Below are 10,094 nucleotides of genomic sequence, written 5' to 3' on the forward strand. Positions count from 1 at the left end.
CCAGTCCTATGTCAAGTATGCTAGGGATGAAGTCAGTCTCTCAGATATATTGCTAATACTGTTTATTGCACCTGCTTATGTCTCTGAGTACTTCATTAGATACATCATTTGGTCACGTCAGACAAGGAAATAAGGGGTCCAGCCTGCACCTCATTTAAATAATGAATTTCTAAATATAACAAAGCTCTACTTTCTTGGAGAACTGATTATACCTAATCCAAAATTCATTTTATTACCTGCATATGCAAAAACAGGCTCGATTTAAATTTAAATTCAAATTTTTATGAGGGATGTGCATTCATTTGAAACAACATGGGAATGTCAATGATATTTCCTGTCAATTTGTATCATTTTTTTGCCCAAAATGACAGGATAAAAACTGAAATTTTAGGTTTCTTCTAAGAGTGTGAACTTTTGGGACAAAGTGCACACTCTTTAATTGAATTTAATTATGCATTTCTATTCCACCTAACCAATAACAATGGCTCAAATGGGTTACAGACAAAAATATATATAATAAAAATTACACATTAATAGTAGGCTTGCTTTTCTGAAGTAGGATCTGAAAACTGTAAGGCTGTTTAAAGCTATTCTGCATGCTGTTTTAGATTCTTTACCTTCCTGTTTACTAAGACGCGCGGCAATGCTGACACAGCCTATTCAAAGCGAATGGGCTATGTTAGCATTAGCGCACAGCAGCCACTAACATGGCTTAGTAAACAGGGGGGTTAGTATGTAACTTGTATTTTTATTTTATTTATTTATTTATTTATCACATTTGTACCCCACATTTTCCCACCTATTTGCAGGCTCAATGTGGCTTACATCAAACCGTAGAGGCAATTGCCAATCCGGTAAATATACAAATACCATATAGTGTAGTGATCAAAGAGCATCAAAAGAACAGGGTATACAGGGAAAAAGGAGGGAAGGTTAAGAGCGTCCAAAATGGTCCATTAATTTGCTGTGTTGCAGGATGTAGGGACGTATGTTGAATCCTTGGGATAGGCCTTTCCGAATAAGCTGGTCTTGAGTGATTTCCTGAAATTAAGATGATTGTGAATAGTTTTTACAGCTTTTGGCAGTGCATTCCATAGTTGAGTACTAATAAAGGAGAAAGTGGAAGCATAAGTGGATTTATATTTGAGGCCGTTGCAGCTAGGGTAATGTATTTCTTATCTTTTCATTACTTTTCATTCTTTTAGGGCCCTTTTTACTAAGCTGCTCTATAGGCGAGCAAGCATTTCTAGTGCATGCTAAAAATTAGCATGCACTGACACTAGAGACACCCATAGGAATATATGGATGTCTCTAACATTAGCGAATGCTAATTTTTAGCATACACTAAAAATGCTAGCGCACCTTAGTAAACAGGGCCCTTATTTTTTTAGGGCTGCATTTCGATTCAAATTTACAATTGTGATTAATCGGGGGATTAAAGGTATGTTACTTATTTATTTATTTTCCCACTGCAGCTCCTTGTGACTCTGGGCAATGGAGGGTTACCTGACTCGCACAGAGTCACAAAAGAGCTGCAGTGGGAAAAAAAAATTAACAAAACTTTATTTGAAATGCAGTCATAATTAAAAACATTCATAAAAGGATCAATTGATATTAAAATGCTTCCTAAAAAGCTAGATTGTTAACATTAGGCAATATCGCACATAAGTAGTTTGATATCACAAATCTAATGGCTGAAAAAATGCTGTATAAATGGAATAGGGCCAGAATTATGGAACTCTCAATGACTGTGGCCTACGGCCCTTATTTTAGAAGTTCTATTCATGTTTTAGAAATCTGAAAACCAGTTTTAGACATCCAAATCTCAATTTTAAAATGCACATAATCAAGGAACCATACAATAATTTTAATATCTTTATTCTTATGTCTCCTAAGTTAAACAAAATATCAATCATTCATCAAAATCATTCATTCCACCCTATCTTATAAATCATACACATTCATTTATGACAATTGGGTTGTACACTGCATTATTTATTACAGCTCTAAACCATTGTCTCTCAATTACAATACCCATAATTCAACTTCAACATGAATCCTTTATCCCTTACTTATAAAAGAATGTTGCTCATTAATCTTATGTCATTAACTATAAGTCTTTATCTTTTGTTCTTAAATCTGACCATCACCACATTAACAGTCATCCAAAATCTGTGATGTTCAATTCACTACTGCAGAAGTCTGTTTCTAGTGAATCATATGTGTATAACTCCAATTGGTGTACTGTCCTGGATTTCAATGTCCAACAGTATAAAACGCAAACATGAACTGCTCCTTTCTCTTCTTCTTTCCTGATTAACTGATTTTGATGAATGATTGATATTGTAAAGGAGACATGAGAATTTTAAGAAACAGTTTGATGGGATAATTTTGATATAAACACTGAATAAAGACATTAAAATTATTGTATGGTTACTTGGGGTTTATTATGTTAAATTACTGTAACTATATTGGAATACAGTTACAGTATTTATATATTATTATATATTATCATTTTATAAATGAGGGCTATGGATATCTAAATCTGCAGTACATCCATCTACCAAGTGGACATGGTCTTTGTGTGTTTTGGGCAGGACTAGAAGGGTCCAAAATATGGGTGTTCCACTACAATTGCAGAAGGGGAAGGAACATCTATGTCTAAAAAGATGGAGGTTGTTATTTAGATGTGGTACTTGGCATGACCATATTACAGAGAGGTGCTCTGATTGAGCAGCTATCTCCTGAAGGGTTTAAGGCAAATCACCTCCTTAATCCCCCAGTGGTTGCTGTTCACCCCCCTAAATGTGAAACTAGCAAGGGAAACTGGGATCTATCACAGCTTCAGGAACTATGGACATTCGTGGTACTAAAATCTTTTTTAAATTAACTTTATAGTGGATGTCCATGCAGAACTGTATAGTAGCCTAATGGTTGGTGCAGTGGTCAGAGGACCTAGATTCAAATCCTAGGTCAGCTCTTTGTGATTTTTTTTTAATTGTGAGCCTTTGAGGGACAGAAAAAAAACCCTACTATACCTGAATGTATAAGAAACCTGCAAGCCTGAAAGCTGTTGAACTGGTGTGCATTCAGATACAGCAGGGTTTTTCTGTCCCTGAAGGACTCACAATAATAAAATCAGACAGATCTGAAGTAGGATTTGAACCTGGGTCCCCTGGTTTTCAGCACACTGCTGTAACCATTAGGCTACATCTCTGCTCTGCACATAGGTCTATGTGACTGTTTATAACAGGAATATTCCTGAGCTGCCACAAAGATATCCACATCCTTTGTTTTCCCTGTTCATAAGTTGGATGTTTCAGTTTATAAAATGGATGTTCATGCTGGACATTTCCAGCACATGGATTTCCATTACTCATGTGGTTTAGAACAGGATATATGTCACCTCATCCTGTTCCAAAATACATGAGAAATGGACATCCATATATGATCATTTGCACATAGCAGTTGATGTAGAAAGGAAGCTGACGCACACATTTAGGTGGTCAGACGCACAAACAGGTGGTGGCCCGGCACAGCTAGAGGGAGAGGTATTGGGGGGGGGGGGGTGAGGTAGATCAAGAAGTGCTTGCAGGTAGTGTAGGTAGGATAGGTCAGGGAAAGGTAGTAAATGCTAGTAAGGAAGAGAAGGATATAGGGAAGGAGAGGGGAGGCCTTAGAGGCAAGACAAGGGGTGGGCTGCTGGAGGCAGTAAGAGGGGTGGTTACAGAGATGCAATCACCATTTTAATTGCTGTTTGGAAGACTGCCCCAATGGCTCACCCCCCCCCCCCCCCCCCACCCAGCACCAACTCAATTTAGGGTAGGTAAGGGTCATGACGCAGTACTCGGCAGTGGGTCCTAGCCTGATAGTGCAACAGCAGTATATTTCAGAGCAAATCAAACTTCAACAGTGGTCAAATGGGAAATGGGTTTTGTCACATGCTAGCAGTGGCAATCTCCCTCTTGTACGGAGCAGGACCAGTGCAGAGTAACAGAAGGTCGGCGGTGCCTACCTCAGACTTGGATGATATGGGGAAGCTAAAGGCATCAAGAATGAGTCAACGGTTAAGAGGGGAATGCTTTTACAGCAACCCTTCCCCAAGGAAGTGATGATAGTGCCTTGGCATTTCTACGATATATGTCGCAGGCAGTGCATTCACATGCATCATGAGTAAGGTGAAAAATAGTTGGAGCTTTGTGACTTTATAGGTTATACACCCTGCCCAAAGGCTCTAGATTGAAGATGATGTTTGTGTTTAATTCCTTGAAATTTTAAGCTGTTTAGCTGCTTGCATGAATGTAACCTCACGATACTATAATTGTCTATGCATATGTAAAAAGAATAGTAGAATGCTGCAGCCATAATGAATTCCACTCTTTTCTCGGATAACTTGTCAAATGTGTGATACATGGAGTGCTTGGTGGGGTTAAAGGAGAGCGCCAAGGTGCCGCCTGCCCTGTTTGTGTACCAAGTAACTTAAGTGTTCATATAAGCACTATTGAGAAAGTATGCACACTATATAGGGGTAAATTCAAGAAAGGTCAATTCTTTAATGGTAGTTCCACACAGAACTGTCTTTATAGAATACTAGCACAGTCCACATTTATGTGGTTTAGGTGTGAGTGTATGCCAACTCAAAGGCTGATGTAAGTGCTCACACCTAACAGTAGGCACTTATGTTATAGAACACATATACCTAATTGTATATATTCTATAACATCTACATGGAAGTCCTGGGCATGACCCTGACCCATCCCTGCTATGGATTTTGCATGTGAATTTTATAGAATACCAACTAAGGTCAGGTCAGTTCTACTGTATTAGTGCCAATTATCATTACTGATTTATTTAGCTTTTGCTCACACCTTTTTCAGTAGTAGCTCAAGGTGAGTTACATTCAGGTACTCTGGCTATTTCTCTGTCCCAGGAGGGTTCACAATCTAACTTTGTACCTTAGCCAATGGGGGTTAAGTGATTTGCCCAAGCCAACAAGGAGCAGCAGCAGGATTTGAACTGGCCACCTCTAGATTGCAAGACCGGTGCTCTAACCACTAGGCCACTCCTCCACTCCTTAGTGCCATGTTAGTTAATATCAATTATCAGCTCATTTTTTCTATTACGTGAAGCACACAACTAATCTAGGGGTTCTTTTACTAAGGTGCACTAACAGTTTTAGCATGTGCTAAATGATAAGACGCCCATGGGCTTCTTATCCTTTAGCACACACTAATCAGCGTGAGCTAAATCCATTAGTGCACCTTAGTAAAAGGAGCCCTTATTCTATAACTTGTGTACACACCTTTGGGGCCCTTTTACTAAAGGGCCAAAGTGGAACTACTGCAGGAGCCCAGCAGTAGTTCCCACCCCCAGCGCGTGCCTATTCCAGCACTACAAAAATATTTTCAATTCTGTAGTGCCAGTGCTTACCCATTGGTAATTGGGTTAGCATGGGAGTCCTTACTGCCACCTCAATGGGTGGCAGTAAGTGCTCCCCCTCGAAATGGCCACGGGGCAAGTGGTTCACTTAGCCCATGGCCATTTATTTTCCCAAAAAAAGGGCAGCCTTTTACCCACTGTGGTAAAAGGGGGCCTCAGCACACATCAAAAACACGCACTGATAATAGCGCAGGTCCCCTTTTACCGCGGCTTTGTAAAAGGACCCCTGTGTGCTAAGAATAAATTTGGGCAAGAATTAGGGGGTAGTACTCCCAAAATTAAAAAATATATTTTTAAAACCCCAAACAAAAATTCCCATAAGCAATATGGGAAACTTAACAAAATGAAAACTTTTGGGGTAGTACACCCCTAATTTTTAAATCATCTTTCTAACCAAAGTCAATCAAGATGGTTTATAATATGAAGGAAGCCAGCCTTTCAGTGGTAACCAAGGACACTATTGAAATGGAAGGACGGTGGCTTATCACAAAGGACATCATAGTTTTGCTTGCTGCACGTTGTTCAAACATAAACTGATGTTAATCATGTCATCACTATACGACATGAAGAACATATTGAATAGCCCAATCTACATCTCAAAACAAGGCTGAAAAGTTTAACTCGGTTGAATGAGCTCGGCAAAACAGATTTAGTATTTTTAGCTGACAAATTTATTAAAGTCTGTGAAGTATTTGGTCATCAAATAGAATAAATAAAAGACACTGGACATACACAGAATCTACATATAATTCAGAATTCACTTTTACAGGTCCAAGTTTACATAATCGATTGTTTCATAGCCTCATAACCTGCTTTAACTGTACTATCCAGGACCTCGGGAGACACATTTGGAGACTCACAGAAGCTTAGAATGGTGAAAGTGGCACATTTACTCAAGAGGGAATATTGCTTCCTCTGATACCTTTATGTACTTGATATGACATACTGTGGAAAGAAAAGTCAGATAACAGCAGGTGATAAAATGTTTATTGCTCCTGCAAATATTTTTGATCAGCATTTAGTACTATAGTATTTTCTCCTTCTCAGGAGAAAACACTCAAAGATTTCTGAGGTAAAGGCATATCAGAGTAGGCTATGAATGGTGTTTAATCAATCTCCATAGTTAAGATGGTAAAAGTAATTGATTTTTGGTTTTACAAAAGAGAGGAATGGTACATGGGGTGGGGGTAAATGTGTCTTTATATTATTTGAAAATGTTTTCCAAATTTTAAATGCATATAATATTTTTCACCTGCAAGGTATTTTTTCCTGCTCCTTTCTATTTTCAGTTCAGTTGGAATCAAGGCTATCTGTTGCCGTGAGCCATCATTTTCAGCTAGCTAAGGATGTCCCCTCGTTTGTACTTTTGTATTTTCCCCACCCCAGTATATCCAATCTGATCATTACAGGGAGCAGATGAGTAACCTAATGATTAGAGCAGCAGCTGGGAACTGGAAAGCCCAGGTTCAAATCAGACAGCAGCTCCTTGGGCCTTGGGAGAAGGCAATGGCAAACCTCTCCTGTATCATTCCAGGAAACCACAATGGGGTGGGGTTCCCTCATTGTGTGGTTGCCAGGAATCAACTCTGACTCAAGAGCACATCTTGATCTGGTCATTACAATGATGGTCCTAGACCATGAAGAATCCTGCAAAGACTGACCTTGAATCTGGCCAATAGGTGTTACCCATAAGCAATAACCTTGACTTCCTTCCCGGTTCCTCATCCCCCGGACACTGTTCAGACAGTTTCCACAAAACCCCGGTCCCAGCTAGCACAGAAAGTAAAAAAAAAAAAAAGAAAACTAGAGATTGAACTAATGGATAAGATTTTGTCAAGTATATCAACTTCTGCTTATACTTTGATCTGCAGAGCAGTTTCTAAAGTGGAAAATAATTGTACTGATTGTTGGAGAAGGAGCAGTGTCCAAATCTGCTTGTGGGCACAACATGGGCGATCAAAGACAGTGTATTAAGTTAAAGATTTGATATTTCTGGTGTTCCACCCCAAATACCTAATGTATATGAGTTTTTAAGCTCTTATAAGAAAAGGTAGATGGAAATATTGAAGAACCAGGGAATGGTAAGTCTCCCAAACAAGGCCCTAGCAATTTCCCTCAGTCTTACACTAGAGGGATCAGCTGTTGACCTGACTGTAAAGACTGGATTGCCAGTTGCAGCTGTGCAGTTTGTAATGTGGTTAGTGCAGGACCAATGCAAAAACATTAGGCACCCTAGATGACCTTCAAGTTTGCACCCTCCATCCCATTATCTTTCAGGCACCTAGCCCCTCCCCCAACAAGATTTTAATAATTAAATCAAATAATCATGATTACCCCAGTAGAATAATCCTCTTAAAAACACTTGGGGGGCCCTTTTACTAAGCCATGTAGACACGTAGGCACATCCTACGTGTGTCAATTTTGAACTACCACCTGGCTACCTCGTAGCCCCGGGTGGTAATTTTATTTTTTACGCATGTCCACTAACCAAGCTGGAAATTTTCCGGTGCGCGGCACTAACCAGGCAGTAATCAGCATTGTATGCGCATAGACCATTACCACCCAGTTAGCGCATGAGACCTTACTGCTAGGTCAATGGGTGGCGGTAAGGTCTCAGGCCCAAAATGGGCGCATGCCAATTTTTATTTTGACACGCATCTATTTTCGGCAAAAAAACACCTTTTTGCAGGTGCGCTGAAAAATGGACCTCTGCATGTCCAATACATGTGTCTACACCAGTGCAGGCCATTTTTCGGTGCATCTTAGTAAAAGGACCCCTTAATCAGGGATCATACTTTCAAATATTAAAGATATAAGCGCAGGTTGATTGTTCTAGTTTGATTTGACTGTATCTGCTTTTTTTGTGCCCTCTCCCTTTCAGAGTGTTGCTCTTGGAGATCACCTAAGCCCTGACACTCAGAAGCCCCACCATAAGCCAACAGCACTGAAAATATACTGCCGGAGCAATGCAGAAAATTATCTCACCGATGCTCAAAAGAAATGATATGCGCGCTGTTAAAGCAAAGCAAGGAGGGGGACATGCTTGGCACAGGTGCAGAAGAGTTTCACGGTAAGCCCAGCTCCTGTGTGCATGTGCCAGGCAAACCTGAACACAAAGTACAAATTAGTGTCTGTTTTCGACACCTTTAAATATAAGCTTTTTACATTTTTTTTAAACTTAGAAGGCTTATATTTAAATGTAGGAAACAGGCACCAATGTGTGCTTTCATTTTCAGCGTTGCTCAGCCTCATGCACATTTGTTTCTCACCACTGGCACTTAGGGGCTTGCACGGGCTTCCTTCTGCTTCAAAATTATATAAAAACTGGCAGATTTTTAAAAAAGAATCGTGAGAAATCCTCTCTTCAAACACCCTAATTCCTGCTCTGAGCTGGCATTATTTTTTCAGCAGTAAGGATGGCATTGTTTTGGGTGCTGTTCTCTGAGCATCGGAAGGGTATAGAAAATGACCTCATAGCATCCGTTCGACTACATTAGCATTCTATTTGTGCTAATCTTTGGGGCGCTTGTTTCCAGCACTAAAGCCTCTGAGCATTCTGCGCTTACTAATGTGGGCGCTAGTCCAGTGCTAATGGCCTTTAGTGCCCACATTTGCTCCTCAGCATCGAGATTCTAGTTTGCCTAATGGCTTAAGCCAGCCTTGGGTTAGCTCTCCATTGGTAATGGGGCTAAAACAGCCAACTAGCTGCAAGTATCAATCCCAACTCTGAGATGCTATTGCTTTAAGAGAAATTCTCGTGTCTTTTTGCCAACTAACTGGGCAATCCAGTCTTGTTAACACACTTTTGGTATTACACTGCAAAGCCTTTCCTTAATATAAATGTGATTAAATTAGCGTCATCAAAAGCTATCACCCAAGATGTTTGAGGACATTCTTTCTACATCTTCAGTGGAACTAATACAACTAGCAAAACACTTTGCTCAATTATATGCTTAGAATTATAGCTAAACCATGTGCGATAACATGTAAAGAAAATGAAATAAATGTTTGGCAACAGATACAAAGTGCATCTTGAAAAGCTTGGTGATAAAAGTTCTCATTATAGGAAATAAAGAATAGAGATGAACTTAAAACCTTTTGGGAGGGGGAGGGAATCTTCCCCCAGTCACCTAAAGAAATGATAACCCAATCAAAACAGGCATTACCTTCTATCATAAGCACATCTATTCATGATTTAATATTTATTTCAAAAGAAAAGCAAGCAAATGGTCAAAACTAGGCCTATCAGATTTGCTTCTTTCATTGAAAAAAAATGCTTTTTTCTCTTTGTATAAAGTGTTTCCTTATTAAAATCTCTTCAGCTTAAGCATTTAAAATTGGAATGAAATTTTTGAAAAATGCACTGTGTAGCATCCAAGCTTCTCTGCATTGGATTTGTGAAAATAGGTCATTTTTAACACATATTACTTAGAAAGGGACATGTAATGTCTAGGATGAAATGTTTTTCTTTTAATTTAAAAGAGAAAACTTCAGAGTACGTAGAAGAGTTTTATATAAGTAACCATCGCTTTTAAGGTTGCTGGGATAAATCAAAAGCATTTTATCAAACCTGTAAAACACACTTCTTGTTCAGTAAGTCACTTAACTTCTGTTTCCTTGTCTTTTTTAACATATCCTTTTGGATTTTGTTTGTG

This window comes from Microcaecilia unicolor, chromosome 6, assembly GCF_901765095.1.
Source record: "Microcaecilia unicolor chromosome 6, aMicUni1.1, whole genome shotgun sequence".
In the NCBI taxonomy this organism is placed as follows: Eukaryota; Metazoa; Chordata; class Amphibia; order Gymnophiona; family Siphonopidae; genus Microcaecilia; species Microcaecilia unicolor.